Source organism: Aphelocoma coerulescens, chromosome 3, assembly GCF_041296385.1.
Source record: "Aphelocoma coerulescens isolate FSJ_1873_10779 chromosome 3, UR_Acoe_1.0, whole genome shotgun sequence".
Classification (NCBI taxonomy): domain Eukaryota; kingdom Metazoa; phylum Chordata; class Aves; order Passeriformes; family Corvidae; genus Aphelocoma; species Aphelocoma coerulescens.
The window spans coordinates 118,819,289-118,836,557 of NC_091016.1; positions in this window are offsets into that span (position 1 = coordinate 118,819,289).

Consider the following 17,269-nt stretch of genomic DNA (forward strand, 5'->3'; position numbering starts at 1 on the left):
AAAATTTATTTTTTCTTGAACCTGGTGGGGGAGGGGTGGTTGTGCCTTCTCTCAGAGGATATATTTCTAAATTTGGCCAAACCGGTACAATGTGAACTAAGATTTTTCTCCTACTGAGCAGGGGGGACTGAATTCCCAGAGAAAACACCTTCCATGCATACTGCAGACACTGGAAAATGTCACTTTATTGATAGAAGAGGGTGTCAACTGCTACTAATAGTGTGAAGTCATTCTCAGAGTAGTGGGTTCCCCCCCTGCCTGGGGTGGGCTGTTTGTCTGAGCTCAGTGGGAGACTGATTGAATTGGCCTGACTTAACCCTGTGAATCGAGAATCTGAGGACTGTTACATTACCCTTAAGGCAAATTGAACTGGGAGACAAATACTGACAGTGCAGATTCAGAAGAAGAAAAACATGTGAGGAATGTGAAAGCTGAACATCCTGCATGCTCTTGTAGATTAGTTGATGCTGCCTTTTATTAAACCATGGAGGTCACCCTGTGTTGTAAAAGATGTTTGTCTTCGTTTTTAGAATCCGCATGGACCAACCTGTATGGAAGCTTCAATTAGATCTCTGTTATCTTCTGTTAAACTTACTAGTTCAAATAATAGAGTAGCACAAATACTTTTCAATGAATGAATCATCAGTAAACAGTATCAATGATAGTTTACAGTAGTCATCATTTCTCAGTTGCTGTGTAGAACTTGCACGTCTTGTGCCAACCCTTGCTTTTTAATATCAGGACTTTTTAATATGCAGGATGTGCATCTACCTTGACATGCTCAGATCAGGAGCATGCTGATTTTTCTGTGTCTCAGCTGATATTGCACAGAGCTATAGAATCACAGAATGGTTTGGGTTGGAAGGGACCTTAAAGATAATTAAGGGCAGGGTATTATTAATTAATTAATTAATCTGTCAAGGGCAAGGACAGCTTCCACTAGATGATGTTGCCCAGAATCCCTTCTAGCCTGGCCTTGAACACTGTCAGGGATGAGGCATCCACAGCTTCTCTGGGCAACCTGTACTAGGGTCTCACCACCCTCACAGGGAAGAGTTTTGGTAGGTCTTCTTGGCTAGAGAAGATTTCCTTTGGCAAAGCAGTCTTCAGACTTTTCCAGTGGTGAGTGTTGATGCTTGATCTTCCACAGCTACCAGCAGTGCTGGTGTAAGCTCCCTTGGTGCCTGTGTCATTTCTGCCAGTGGCGACTGTCCAAGCCTCAAAACTCATGGTCACCTCTTTTTTTTCACAGCCGCAGAAGAAGGTCTTTTTGGTTCTTTTGATATTCTCAGCCTTTACTTGTCTTGGGGATAACTGCAGTCTCTCTCGCTCCAAACATTCAACAGCAGCAAGTCATGACATCTGTTATAGCAACAATAATTACTTTATTGAGAAATAAGTAAAGTTAGAATTAATTCAATCTGTCTGTGGTTGTACCCATACTTCTGCTAGGGTTACTCAAAGCACTTCTAGATTTTTCCACGGTGTCTAAAATGTACTTTGAAAGGAAGTGAAATACAGGTTCTCCCATAATCACCTGTCTCCAGGAGATGGAGCTCCAAGAAAAACACCAATTACTGTTGGGTTTGTAATTTAAATTATGAAGGTTAGCAACACTAATTCTATGTCCCTGGCTGGGAAGACTTGTCAACAGCTCAATCACCATGAGTGGATCTCATTTTGTATTCCAGAAGTGTAGGGAAAGGAACTGAGAGGAGAAAAATACACTCATTTACCTCAGCTAGAGGGTGCCTGGGCCTGTATCCAGTTGTGAGTAATGCTCACTGGAAACAAGACATGAGCATTTAACGAGGAGGGTAATTAACTGTTAGTGTAGCTTATGAAGATATGTCACAGATTTTTTGCTTGTTTGGAGCTTTTCAATCCGAAGTGCAATGCTTCTTTTTGAAGTTATTGAGCTTCAATGAAAAGTTTGTCGTGTGAACACCTCAGGCCTGCGTTACCGTGGAGGTCTGGCTAAACAGCCTTAATGGCACTGCTTGGCTTTGAAACCTCTGTAATTGGGTTGCACACAGTGCTAAGACTTGCTTTTCACTGATTAAAAACTTGTGCCAAAGAGACCCTCTGCATTTGGAACTTGAATAGGCCACTCTCTTTTGGCTCCGGCAGCTTTCAAAAGAAAGTCCTGAAAGAGGGGAACCTCCCAACCCATGGGCAGCAGAGCTCTTGTGCCCCTGCTGTTCCCCCTGCCCTGTCTGCTTCTGCTTCCTCCCTGCCTGGCCTGGATGTGCTCTCCCGTGGCCTTTGGGAAAGCAGGGCTTTGCCTGGAAAGGGCTCTGCTTTCTAAGGGAGAGCTGGCTGTGAACAAATGAAGCTTAGCAGATCCTGGGAGGAGGTTTGATGGAGAGAAATTCAGCCTGTTCAGCGCTGGACTTCTTTGCAAACGGGTTAATGGAAAATTTTGCTTCTTGAGAGGGACCATGACTTCACCTCAGCCTTAACAGACTACCAGCCAAATAGTTCAAAGCTATTTAGCAAATGACTACTCAAACGTGTCAATTATTATCATATTGGTGGAAAAACACCTCACTGTAAAACATAATGCCAAGAAACAGACAGTTTTTATTTTAAATGAAAAGGAAAACAGGTTCTACAAGTTTGTTTGTTTTCTATGAGTTTTTTCCCACCTCACTTTTTGAATTTGAAAATTTTGAATAAGGTGACAAATTTGAACGAAGAAAACAAACAAAAAACCTTTTTCTCAAAAGGCTTTTTTTAAAAAAAAAGAAGTGATAAGAAAAATCAATAGTGAAATGCACAGTCACATTTTTAATTTCTTTTAATTTTTAATAATCTAAGACAGATAGGGGCCTTTGGCCATGAATTTTTAAGTGCTTTAGGAGTTTTTTAACCAACACTAAAATCAATAGTGAAGATTATAAAAGATGGCAGTTCAGCCTGAAAAATAGCTGTTGCTTGGGCAGGCAGAAATGTTCATATATATGCCACTGGAACCCTGAATATGTTTTTACAAGTTCAGACCAAACATCTACCCTAGTAATAGCCCATCTAGGGGATGAAATCAAATTAACAGACAGCTTCATGCTGTTGGAAATGTTCACAGCCCTTTTTCTGAAGATGAATAATACAGAAATTAAGATGTACCTTCAGACAACGGGACCTGCTTTTGTGAGCACAATATCACTGTTCTTTAATGTTATTTTCTGGCAATGTGGGAGTGCTTCAGCATGCAGGTGATATTTTGAAGTGCCGAGTTCTGTCTTTATAAGCCATAATTCTCTCTGGATTTTATTGTTTGCTGTAGATTTTGAGGATTGATATCCTCCAGTCACTTTTAGACTCTGCACAAAGTACAGTAACAACTGAACCATTCCTGAGAAGTTCCTGCTAAGCCATAGTTTTGGCATTGGCTATACCATGGCTTATTTTTCCCTTGTCATTTATAGATGAAATCATGGATCATGACCACGGTGTCAAGGTGTTTTGATAGTCCTTCATACTGTCACCAGGTCCCATGGCACTTTCCTAAACAGTTTGTGTACAATTTCTGGAGTGAAGGATGGGCATGTAGGCCCAGAGGCCTGCTTTGAAGGCTACAAGGGTTTAACCACATAGCCAAGGCCAGGCTAGTTGTCTCAGGGCAAGAGAATCGCACCCACCCCTAATTATTTTTCAGGCTGTACAAGGAAAATGGGTGATCGGGGCATCCTTTCTTGTCATATTGCAAATATGTAAAGCCCAAGGAGGGTAGGAAATCACCTGGGTCAGCTGAAGATGATGCAGTCGCTGGTGGGGGCTGTATATACCCACGGGTGACTGCATGCTGTGGCACCTGCAGAAGGTGTTTCTGTGCAGGGTGTGCTGCAATTGCAGTGACTGTGGACCTCTCCAGCTCTTGCAGGAGGCTGTGAGAGCTCCCTTTTAGGAAGATCTCCAGGCAGTATCAGTGTTATGGTATTACAGCAAAGGTGAATGGGATTAGATGGGCAGAAGTGAAAAGTGGTGAGATACGCAAGGCCTTGAGCAGAATCTAAAATTTAGAATGCTCTTGATGCTGTCTCAAACACCACCAGCTCCACTGGTGCTGCCATTGCAGAGGGTGAAGTTCTGTGGACATCCTCAAATTTGTCCTCAAAGAGAGCACCAAGGCTGCCCTTGTGTGCACACAGGTAATATCATGTGTTCACAATCACTAACGTGTTCTCTTCAGGAGTTCAGGGATTGGGCTAATTTTACATAGCCTTCAGCTCTGATGTGTTTGTCCTATCTGGAAGGAGGAATAGTTCCTTCGGTCCTTCGCTCGTGATCTAAGGGCAACTTGGAGAGGAAATGTCCCAAGTGTCACATATTCATGGAGCCAGACTGCTTAAGAAATAACTTGGTGCCACTCAAAAGCTTGGACCAGTGTTTCCAGAGGGTCAGAGGTCCTCATAGCTGCCATTCTTAGTTCCAAGGTGTGCTTGCAAGTACCAGTTTTACTTCAGCTGTTTTAATGGTTGGCAAGAAGTTGGTCTGCTTTGCCCCTTTTAGAATAGAATTGATAAAGGTTGGAAAAGACCATAAAGATCAGCAAGTCCAACGATCAACCCAGCGCCACCATGTTCACCACTAAACCATGTCCTCAAGTGCCATATCCACACATTTTTTCTACCCTTTCAGGCATGGATGGTGACTCCAGCACTTCCCTGGGCAATCTGTTTCAATGCTTTACAACCTTTTCTGTGAAAGAAATTTTCCTAATATACAATCTAAACCTCCCCTACCACAGCTTGAAGCATTTCCTCTCATCCTGTCAATTGTTACCTGGTGGGGAAGACCAACCCCTACCACACTACAAGCTCCTTCCAGGTTGTTGTAGAGAGCAACAAAGACCCTCCTGAGCCTCCTTTATTTCCAGGCTGAGTCCCCCGGCTCCCTCAGCTGTTCCTTGTAAGACTTCTAATTTAGGTGCTAGTGCTGGGCTCCTTGTGAATCACTGATCCATGTTGTTTATTTTTGGGGAGAACTGTCAAAGGCTTGGGGGTGTGGAAAAGCACTTGAAGTGCATCACCTCCCTCTCTGATTTTCCATGGCAAATTCTAGAGGAGGTCCCTCACTGCTTGTCAATGTAGAGTCATGAACTGGGCTTTCTATGAACCCAGCGTTTCTTTGCAGCCCCCTCACATGGGCTGACTATCTGAGGAAATAGATGTTGCTGCATGCAGATTTTACCAGGATATTTCAGGGGTGATTCAAAGAATCATGAAGGGGTTTCATTCCTCTCCTCACCAGACCCTCTCCCCCACTTCTCCTGCCAAAGCAGTAGAGCTGCCACTAATTGGCCTGACAAGTGGAACAGCTCCTTTCTGAGGGGACCCCACACTCCCTTGTGGAGAGGAGTTTGCTTTGAAGTCTTCTCCCTGCCCTGTATTGTCTACACACCTTGCTTTGTGTGAGTGTGATAAATGGAAATCAAACAGTCCCAGATCAAGGAAATGAGCACTAAGTCCTGCCTGTCATTCCAAAACATTTGCTGTGTTTATTACAAAGCTGTCAGGGTTGCACTGAGCAGCCAAATTCAAAGCAGCCAAAATGCTGAATAGCCAAATGCTGCTCTCCTCCTTTTGACTCATTTTTTGCTGTAAGAACACATCAAAGCTGATGGAAGTGGGCTGAAGTGAGCTTGTTATTACTAATGTCTGCGAGTGACAGTGTCAGAAACACCGTGACCTGGCACAGCTATACTGTTGCAGTAAGAGCCCAAATCAAAGTTTGTAATTAGGATACTCAAATGGATTATTCCTATTATTACTGCTTAGAGTCCTCAAACTCTTCTCAGCCATGAAAAATGGAGATTTCATGGTCTAATGGTTAGATGAGTGGAGCAGTATCAGGAGGGCACAGGGCTGGGCTTCTGTTCCCTGGTACTTTCACTGAATTCCAATGTGAACTCCCTAAGTCATTTCATCTCTCTTTGTCTCTCCTCTTCCTCTTTGCCTCTATTGTCTCTTCTGAATCAGATGGTAAGACTGAGTTAGACCCTGAACTTATAGGGGTAATAAATCCCTCCATTTTCTTTATTTAATGCATCTGGACATGGAAAAAGAGGCAACTTGCCTTAAGAAGATAAAAGGGGGAAACTCATTAAAAAAAGAAAAAAAAAAGGTGCAGGTTTTCAGCTGCTCATAACAGCAGCTCAGTGGCTTGAAACAGAGCCTGGGACAGAAGGGGGAATTCAAAAGATGAGGCTTCACTACAGGCAAATGATGCCTGAAAAATTTGGTGGCCCTCTGTGATGGGGTTACAGCAGAGGTGGAGAAGGGAAGCACAACTGATGTAATCTACCTGGACTTATGCAATGAATTTGACACTGTTCCACACAACATCCTTGTCTCTAAACTGGGAAGACATGGATTTGATAGATGGACCACTCAATGGATAAAAAATAGGCTGGATGATCACACTCAAAGAGTTATGAAAAATGGCTGAATGTCCTAATGGAGACCAGTGAGGAGTGTGATTCCTCAGGGGTTGGTATTGTGATTGACACTTTTTAACATCTTTGTCAATGACTCAAACAGTGGGACTGAGGCACTCTCAGCAGGTTTGCTGGCGACACTGAGCTGTGTGCTGCAACTGACACACTGGAGGGAAGGGATGCCATCCTGAGGGACCTGAACAGGCTTGAGAGGTGGGCACATGTGAACCACGTGAAGTTCAACAAGGTCAAGTGCAATGTCCTGCACCCAGATCAGGGCAATCCCAAGCACAAATACGAGATGGGCAGTGAATGGATTGAGAGCAGCCCTGGGGACAAGGATTTTGAATGCTGGTGGATGAAAAGCTCAAATGTGACCTGGCAAAGTGCACTCGCAGCCCAGAAACCCAAATGTGTCCTTGGCTGCGTCAGCAGTGTGGGCAGCAGGTCAAGGGAGAGGTTTCTCCTCCTCTGCTCTGCTCATGTGACACCCCACCTGGAGTGCTGCATCCAGCTCTGGGGCCCCAACACAAGAAGGATGTGGACTTGTTGGAATAAGTCCAGAGGGGGTCATGAGGTGATCAGAGGGCTGGAGCAGCTCTGTTGTGGAGACAGGCTGAGTGAGCTGGGTCTGTTCAGCCTGATGGAGAGAAGGCTCTGGGGAAACCTTCTAGCCGTTTTCAGTACCTAAAGGAGAGGGACTTCTGACAGGGGAAAGTAGTGATTGGATGAGGTGGAAGGGCCAATTGGCTCAGCAGAATTTTACTTCCTCACCCAAGAGATTTCTCTTTCCAAAGATGTAAACTGGGCAAGGAGGGAAAGTACGTGGCTGTTCAGCCTATCCTGCCACTCTGGAAGTGTGGAAGAGGATCTCTACCAGCTGAAGAGCTGAGCTGTGTGGGGTGGGGTGCAGTGGCTTTGAATGCCAGCAGGAATAGTTCTGTAATTCAAACTTTTTGTTTCCTGAATAACCCAGTTTCTGGGCACAACTGGTCTTCAGTGATGTGGGAGGAATCTTATTAGGAGGTTGCAATGAGGAAAGACTGGCTTTTGTAAGAGGTAAATGAAGTAGTTATTAAAAAGGAAGGACAAAGCTACCAAAAGCCTCATTCATGTTACAGGTTCAGGCATGGCACAGAAGAGAAATCCACAAAAATCTGCCTTTCAGCTTTTTCTATTGCCTGTGTTTGAATGGGAAATTGGATATCCCCAGGATCCTGGGAGACAGCACAGATGAAAACAGCACCGAATTCCTTCAGGGGGATGTGAGGAGGAAGTGACATCTGTTTTGCATCCAAACATTACATGAAGTCTGGTTAAAACTCTTATTGTGACAGGGAGGTGAAAAAACACAGAGAAAATCCTCCTTCCCTTATGGTTGGGAATCAGGCAGGGGGAATACTAATGGGGGTCTCTGATCTTTTCTCCACTTTCAAATCAATGCTGTCCCCGTTTTGAACAAGCCACTTAGTCACCCATGATCAAGTCTTCAGTAAGTGTGGAACAACTTGTTGGTGATAGATGGGGTTATTCATGTTGGGCTAACTTGGCCTCTCTGTGTGAGAAAGAGAACAGTATTAATCTAATCAGGTATTTATTCACTGTTCTTCAGTTAATTATCTTGACTTAATTTGATGTGTGGAAAACAGTGGCTCATGTAAGTTAAGGCTGGTATTTCGAAGGCAGCATGGGGATTTGGGATGTTGAGACCTCTTGGATAGGAAGGGACAGAAAATCTGTATTTCATGAGAAGTTTTGTGGCTTTTGACTTTGAAGATCCTTTAACTTTTTCAGAATCAGAGACACTAACTCTTTCCCCTTACCCCTGTGCCTAGAATGAACTTTCTTTTTGGATACTTGCCTGGCAGCTGAGAGAGCCATATTCAAGTGCCTGAAGGCTCAATATATAGAGTCCATTTCTTTTAGAATCCCCCAGATGAAGCTCTATCCTGTGAAATGTCCCTTTGATATTATGAATGAGATATTACCTTATCTTCACCATGCTCAAGGAATGACCTGGACATGGCCCTTGTGGTCTATTTGACAAGGTGGTGATTGGTCAAAGAAGAGACTTGATAGTTTTGGAGGTCTTTTCCAATGTAAGACTTTGTGATAAGACTGCAGTAGTTATGGGTCTTGGGGTGACTTTATGATGTGTATCCCATATCGCTGCCCTATGCCCAGAAATTAATTTTTGTGCCTTTCTGCGCCTCTAAACTGAGCCTGAGAGGGGAGAGACACAAAACCGAGCAAAACTTTCAAAGCAGTTTGCAGCTTGTTTTCATGTTTCAAGGACACAGATAAAACTCCTCTCTGTGTTCAGCAGCAGCAGGAGCGGGAGGAAGCACCCTACTTGTTGTTTTTTTTTTTTCAGCCAGCTTTCAGCCAGTTTTTCAGCTCCTTTTCCTTTGGAGTGTTGAACTTTGTTTTCCTGGGACTCCGATTTTTCCCTTCTTCTCTGCTGGATGGTTTCAACATCAGAATACATTGGGAGGACTTTCCACCAAGGCCTTGGCCCTGAAGGTGGGCCCACCACCCTGTCCCAGCTCCAAGGAGGAGGAGAGAGGCTACCTACGGAAGGACTCTGAAATTTTCCCAGGTTTTTCTCTCCACAGCGAGAGGAGGTTTGATTATTTAGCGTTATTATCCTCTTCCGGTGTGTTTGTTAAATAAATAGTTTTTATCTCTTTCACTTTCCTTCGAGGAAAAAAATTCTTTTTATTTCCTGAACCTGGTGGGGGAGGGATGGTTGTGACCTGCCTTCTCTCAGAGGATATATTTCCAAATTTGTCCAAACCGGCACATTATGGCAGTTGCCCGAGATAGAGAATTCATGGACAAGAACCAATACCATATAGGACAGCCCAGGGACTTCCATATCAGCTGCCCTAAGGTTGTAGCTCATCTAGCACCTTGCTTTGGGAGTCAGGAAACATCCCCATCAAAATGAAACAATAATGAGAACAAGTTTGGAAGTGTGGAAATATTGCATTTTTATTTGGATCCTTACCCACAGAAGTAACTTTGTTTTTTTTTTTAAACGGGTTCTAGTTCTTTCAGCCCACGGCTGTGCAGGTAGGCACATCTAAATTTTAAATGTCACCACATTTTGTGTGTGCCCTGCCCTGTGACTGCTGTAGTAGTCATGTGGAAGGCTGTGGTGAAACAAGAGAACAGCCGAAGGCTGCATGTGAATGCCTCCCCCAGAGCCTGTTTTGGGGCAGTTAGGGCAGCACATCTCTTGCCCTGCTTGCCAGGGGCACCTGAGCTGCTGCTCTCTGAACCAAAATACATCTAAGCACCCACATAAACCAGGCTGAAAGCTGAATTATTTATTTTTGTTAGGCAGAAGAATCAAACAGGCAAGTTTGGGCTAAAGATTACTTAGTTTTATGGGACCACACAGCCAATCTCACTTGCTCTCTGCTAGACAAAACACAGAGCCTGGAGATGGGAACAAATGCTGGGGGAGGCTGGTGTGGGGAGGGACTGCTGATATTCAGTCGGGAGGATTTACCTGTGTGGTATGATAAGCAAGACAGCTGTGCTGGCTTTCTTCCTCATACGTGGAAATGAATGATCAGCATAGTAGCTGTCTGGCATTTTCCCTATTTCATATCCCAGTTTGGACTACACTTCTAATTAGCAGAAGACTGAAACAGCCTCATGCTTGCTCTAAGTCTAATCATGGGAGCAGATGCCTAGGATGATTTGTGGATTTGTCTGATAAAATCCTACCTTCTCCCTCTTTCTTGACACAGTTCCACAGTCTCCCCAAGCAGGCTTGAACTCCTCACTGTGTGAGGCAGAGAGGGAAGATGGAACACCAGAGGTATCATGGCATGTGTGAGACTGAGTGCCATCAGTCAGATCATGTTAACGTGACATCTGCAAGGAAGAAGACATTGCAGTGCAGTTATATTTGGCTATGGAAAATTGCCACTCTTGTAATAAAGCTGTGGCACTTTTTGCCAAAGAGCAGGTTCTGGAGCTGAGCTTGTAATCTTTGTTGCTGTTGTTGTAAAATTACGAGTAGTATTAACATGAAGGAGGATTAGAAGTTTAGACCTTTGTGTGGTGTGGGGGGTTAGTTCAACTCTTGTGGAATTAAAGTGCTGGTGTCTTGCATGGCCTTTCTTAGAGTGACTCAGGTAACAGATACATCTGCACAGACTCTTTGGGAGGCAGAAGCAGCAGAGTTCACCTTGCTTAGCAGAAATTTAGTGCCTCAGATCTGCATTGACCAAGGCCCTGGTCTATCGAGACATGAGTGAATGCATACTCACTTTTTCAAAAGCAGTTTATCTGGCCTGAGTCAAGGGTCAAATACATAAAATATTTGCCTGTATTTAGACCTAAATGACCTAATAGCACTAGATTCTGGCTGAAGAAGTGTCTAGTGTCAGGAATGATGCCAGTTCTTGAACTTAACACTTGATCAAGCTATGACTACTCCAGCAATCTGTATTTATAAAGCTCTGGAAGTGAATATTCAGTTCTGTTACGTTTTAGCTCCTCAAACTGCTCTGCTGTGGTTTTGTTCTCCCAGAGTGGCTCAGGGGGCCTGATGTACTCCAGTGGCTGTTCTTGCAAAGAGCTGGATTATAAATGTCTCTTGATTCTTCCCATTAGAGGCTTGTGGTTTATGAGGTTAGAAACCTTTCTGGCTTAGGCTTTCACTTTGCCACGATAAGCTGTTTTACATGAGTGAAATTAATTTCTCTTTGGTTAATTTCAATTAAATAGGCCATTTTCACTGTACCTACAGCAGAAGAGACTATCATTGGGATTTTGAAATAAAGCCTTGCAAGTGAGAAAGTCATAGACAAACAGTGGGCAGCTGCACAGAAAAGCAGGGGAAGTTTATTGAAACCAGGAGACTTTTTTTTGTTGAACTTGGGAATTGAACTTCAAATTTTTCCATTACCATAACACCTTTGCACAGAAGGCAATGCCTGACACAGCCCTCCTGCAAAGAGCGGATGGATCATGAGAGATTGGATTTCCCTGTGTGACTCCCCTAGCTCATGTATTCTCCAAAACCTGCCTAGTAGTTTTCAGAATCTAAGTGTTAGTCTTCATATGGGTGTGTGTTCTTCGTGCTGCAGACTGTAAAGGCAACTGCAGCAGAGAGTGGATTCAAAAATTATTAATGTTGATGCTCAGGTATTGGTACTCTAATTCTGGGTAATATAGGTATATCTATATTATAGGTATAGTATAGCTACAGTATAGGCAAAATAGGTGCTGTAGGAGCACTTGTTGAGACTTTCAGGCACAAAATCTGGAGCATAATGGGAGAGGACAGAATGGGAAGTTACATGAAATGAAAGAAGGCTTCCAGAACACCACAAAACAGTTCAGTGACATGGCCGGAGCCCCAGAAACCCAGCCTATCCCTTTAACCATTAGACTTTGGCACATTCATGGCCCATTCTTGGCACATTCATGTTTTATTAAGGTTGCAGCCATCACATTTCACTTAACATGGCAGCAATATGTGTGTTGTGGTGTGGAGTGAGCCGTGTCACGAGTGAACCTCGGACAGTGTCTCTCGTGGTCTCTGTAAAGACCACGTGCAAGGCAATCTGTGCAGATCTTCAAACAGAAGTGATGGAGGTTGATTTCACTTCTCCCTCAAAGTGTTCTTGCCCTGGGAGTGACCCAGAGCTATTCCCTGGCCCTTGGATTCTTGCCTCGATGGGGACATTCTCTGAGGGTTTCTTTTTCTCATTCATGTTATGCTCATTCAGTGTGTGGCCCTGTTGACTGCAGAAGGTCTGGCTCCCTTTCTGTGTCTCCCTAGCATGCTCTAATGTTTGGTAGTGAAAGATACAAGCAAAAGAAAGCCAAATAATTAGCTATCCCAGCCCTAATTCCCTGGGCAGAAGTTCACTTTGCAGTAACTGAAACTGGCTTAATCCTAATCCCCTGCAAATCCCCCTTCCTAAGAGTCTTTGTGAGGCTCCCTTATTGGCAAGAGCTTCCAAAAAGACCAGTGCTGCTTTTAAGCTGATTTTTTTTAAAGCCTGTAAATGTTGTACCTGATGTGATGTGATACAAAGACAGTGAATCTCTGAAGCCACAAACCCCTTTCTGTATGAGTGGGGTTATTAATGTGCAAAACAAACTTGAAGAAGAGCTCTGGTGTTGCAGGGCCAAGTCTTCTCCCCTCTGTTATAGCTATAAACCTCGTTTCTCACTTCTCCTGCAAGCTGGCCATTTTCTGCACGACAACCTTCTCTGAAACAACTCCCACTGCCCCTTCTGCTTTGTTGACTGGCTGTGGTATGAGTGGATGCTCTGGGATAACTTGTCATTACTGCCTTATTTAGCCAATGGAGAAAATTTCCCATAACTGACACATTTGGCACTCGTTTCTGATGGTCTGAGTGATGGGCTCTGCTTCTCCGTGTTGTCTGTGCAAGGAACCAGAGCCTGACTGCACAGATCAGCTCTTTGTGCTCTTGATGACCCACTAGTTAGGGCAGTGAGTTAGCCTGTCTGAGTTATAATTCATGGGCTGCATGTCTCAGGCATGTATGGGATTTAAAAAAGGTGGAAATCTCAGCTGTGAATCCCCCTTCATCTTCACAGGGAGGGAGAGATTTGACAGAAAATTAGGTGTTCCTGTCCTTTGCCTAGAGTGGATAGTGAGTTTGCACATTGCTGATGAAACCTACAGCTTTCTTTTTGCAAACAAATAGGTCAGATTTCACTGTCTCCTCACATCCTTCTTTTACCTTAGTTCTCACTTCTGCCGTTCCAGTTTTCATCCTGGGAAAGGACTGGATGAAAGAGCCTGAGTTGTACAGGTGCTGCCCACACTTCCTCTACCTTCTCCTTTCCCTGCCACAGGGATCAGGTGGGGCACACCTAGATGGAAAAAGGTCAATTATTTCTCATGACCACTTGGTAAGCGAGCTAGTTTCTTTGAATAGATATGCTAATTAAAAGCATGTGCTAATTGTGCCAATTACATTTTTCCCATTGTAACCAAGAACTCTAGGAAACTTGCTGGTCTCAGTGATAAAATGAAGAGAAGTTGGTTCTGGGAAATTTATGGTCTACTGCTGAGGGAAACTTCCCTTGTTATCTCTACAGATTTAAGGAGTAGTCTCTTTCTGCTGTCTGCTTTACTTATTTCCTTCATAAACCTTTGGACTAATTTAGCTCAGATGACTTTTCTCCTGAAAAAGGAGTAAGACAAAGAGTTAGGAGATAAATGAACATTGAATGTGCATTTTGACAGTGTTGCTGGTATTCTTTTCCTCCCCTCCTTTTTCTTTTAAAATCCCAAATGCTTCCATCTCCTTTTCACTGTGCACTTCTGATGAAGTGTCAGGGGTCTGATATAACTCTGAAGCTTCCTCCAGGTCTTGTGGCAGAGTTGTTTGGTAATTGCTTCTCCTCCTCCATGAGCTCACCTCTCACCCCAGTTCAGCACATACAGCTCTGAGGAGCAGGGACATGGTGGCTTGTCCTGGATCTAGGCTAGGAGATCCTGAGCTAAGTCCTAGATCAGTCCTAGATCCAGATGCTTAGGAATACCTGGGTGGGATTTAAAACAGTCATGGCTCAGATTTGTGAAGCTGTTACTCAGACATGAAAAAGATGATGTTTCTTATCTTTGGATGAATTCACATCTGTCAAAGGCTTAAACAGCACTGGGGGAAGTACCCTGCTCATTCCTGTATTTAAAGACAATGTCTGTGTTAGGAATGCATGTGTCCTGGGCACACCCTGTGATCTGTGGAGGGACAAGAGGCCGACTTGAATCCCAGGCTGGCTGAAACGCCTGCTGAAGTGCTCTTCTATCACCACAGATGGCAGAGGGACCCTGGGGTGATGGTACTCCTGCACACCTCAGCAGATGGGTGATATTAAATAGGTGACCCTGAACACTTTATTATGGCCTGACCAGGACTGCAATGTTGGTTTTAGAGATGCTTTACAAATATCTAAAAAATGCTTCTCCCTAACCTAAAGTGAGCATGAAGTCCTGCACTGCTACATGTCCAGTGCAGTGCCAAATGCATTCCCTCACCTTGCTGGCAGAGGAAAAGTCATTTTCAGGCTGGGATAGCCAGTGACACTCCTCGTTGCTGAGTAGCCTCATGAGGGTCCAGGTGTGAGCATTAGGGTGTTTCCAGGGCCTGAACTACTCCAATTAACTCAGCTGAGAGAGAAGAGAGTGACATGAGTGACACTGGCTCAGTTATCCTTGAGGACCTTGTATTTTACTGGCTTTGCTGCTTTAGCTAAATCTGCCAGCCCTTACCCTTCGGCAAAGTGTGCCTTGGTAGGAGTTTGATAGCCCTAAGATGAGGGAGTCCTGGCATTGGCTTTAATGAGGGAGCTGACTTGAGTATACTGATGTGCAAACACAGGCTTTGTGAGAGGACCTGTGCTCCTGAATCTAATTCTCTGTACTTCCCTGCTTCAGAGAATCACTTGTCTGGGACTGGGAGAGTTGCATATTGTTATGCTTAATTTTAGGAGATGTCTAGGAAATGACCTTCCCAGCCTCCAGTCTGAATAGGACTTACACCAGCTTCCCCTTGTGTCCATGGGTCATTTACATTTTATGTTAAGGGACAGCATAACTCAGATCATGGCGCTTTTCAGAGAAAGGTGATAGTTCCACTATTAGCTGAGATTTAATACTTCCACAGCAGGCAAAGCCTGTCGTATCAATTTGTTGTACTGGCCCATTCCCAGGCAACATGCCATTTCCTGGTACAAAAGCTCCTATTGTTGCCACTGGGCTGGTTCCTAACATACTAAATGCTTCCTCCCACACAGAAATGCAATGTGCAGTATGAAATACAATTTTAAGGCTTGTAGATTATAACTAATTCTCAGCAGTCCAGCAGAGAAGACTATGATAATTATGGAAATCTTAGGAGCTACCTGAAGATGAGCAGGAGATGGAGAAATTAGTCAACTATTACAAGCTTTAATTCTTCCAATTATCCAAAACATGTTTAATGAAACATTCTATCTTTTGGCAAGGAAACTTTGATTAAAATTGTGGGGGAAGAGGAGATAAAGGATCAGCTCCCTGACTCAGGAAATCACACCTGTCCTGTGGAGAGCTGCTGTACCATGTGGTTATGCCTGTATGAGAGAATTAAACACTTTCAAGGGACTGGAATTCAATCGGAGAATCATAAATGGATTTAGGGAGGAAGGGACCATTGTGGGTCTTGTAGTTCAAGTCCCTGCTTAAAGCAAGATGGACCTCAAAGCTGTGTTAGGGTGGTGTGATCTTGCCCAATATGCCCTGAAAATATCCCAAAGATGTGGCTTCCACAGGCTCTCTGGGCAACCTCTTCCAGGACTTACCCACTCTGGTGGTGAAAAATTTAGCTTGGTTGGGTTTTCCCTTGTTGCAACTTGTGACCTTTGTGTCTTGTCCTCTCTCTGTGCACTTCTGGGAATGATCTGGCTTTCTCTTCAATAACCAACCCCTTCAGGAAGTGCAAGTCTGCAGTCAGGTCCTGCCCTTAATTTGTCCCAGACTAAACAAACAGACTTTCATTACCCTTCTGTGTTATGTGCTCCAGCCCTCTAATCATCTTGGTGGTCCTCTTGGTGAACTCTCTTCAGTTTTTCAGCATCTCTGTCTGACTGGGATTTCTGTGAGTGCTAGGGAGATATGAATCATCAGTCCCTTGGCTGCTGAAGTGAGGAGGATTTCAGCACATGCTTAGAGTGTCTCTAAGTGCTTTCCTGGAGCTGGAACAAAGCTGTAACCACAGAGGTTTTGAAGTTGCTCAGGGTCTTGTTCAGCTGAGTTTTGAGCAACACCAAGAACAGAGATTACACAATTTCATGGTAAAAGGATCTGGGACAGCTCACAAATTGTCCTTGGGAGTTGACTGTTCTTCAGTTTACGTTAAAGAGATACAAACATTGATAGTCCAGATTTTGATGTAAATTTAAATGCCCTATTATGAGGTCGATGCCTGCTAGATAACATCCTTACACAGTCTGTATCAGCTTAGATCTGCTTCTGTAGGGGTAGGTGGCAAGTCAGGTATGAACAGGGTAAAGCAGGTATGCTTTCCTCTGCTCATTGGTGTGGGAGTTTGGGTTTGAATGAGGATGTTATATGGATATTGTGGCAGCAAATGTGTTCAGTATTCCAAATAGGGAAGGCAGAAGTGGGTAAACTTTGTATCATTCACATTAGAACAGGGTAAATTCCCATTTCCTGTATTTACTCTGGAGAACACCGATTTTCAGATGAGTGGATGTTTCATCTGGTGACTGAAGTGTTCTCAGATGTGATTTTGAGGAGTGTGATGTGGTGCTAAAATATGGGGATTTTTTGTGATTTTTAAAGCTCCAAGTCATCTGAAAACATTAACCTGGGTTTGAGTCAATATTACCCTTCTCAGTGAAAGGCATATTGGTTAAGAACTTCAAAAGCTTCTGGCTCACACAAGCCTTCCTTCTACCTTTGGAAGGATTGCCATGGATCAGCTACCTCCAGCACTTTTTGGGAAGACTGTGCCCTTCAATCTTCCCTTGAGATTTTGATGGAGAACTACGTGAGGGGTTGGAGTGACCACGAGAACCTGATGACAGCCATGTGTCCTGTCTGCACATGAGCTACACTGAGAGCTGCTCCAAATATTAATGATCTTGTTCCCCTTCATGTCATCTGAAAAACATCTTGATACCCAGGCTGGGTCAAGCCGGATGAAGAATAATTCCATTTCACTCTTGTTAGGTCTAGTGACTTGACAGAAAGAAACAGACTTTAAAATTCTTCCAACCAGCCCTTCTGCCTGGGTTGGACAGATTGTTGAAAAGCTCTTT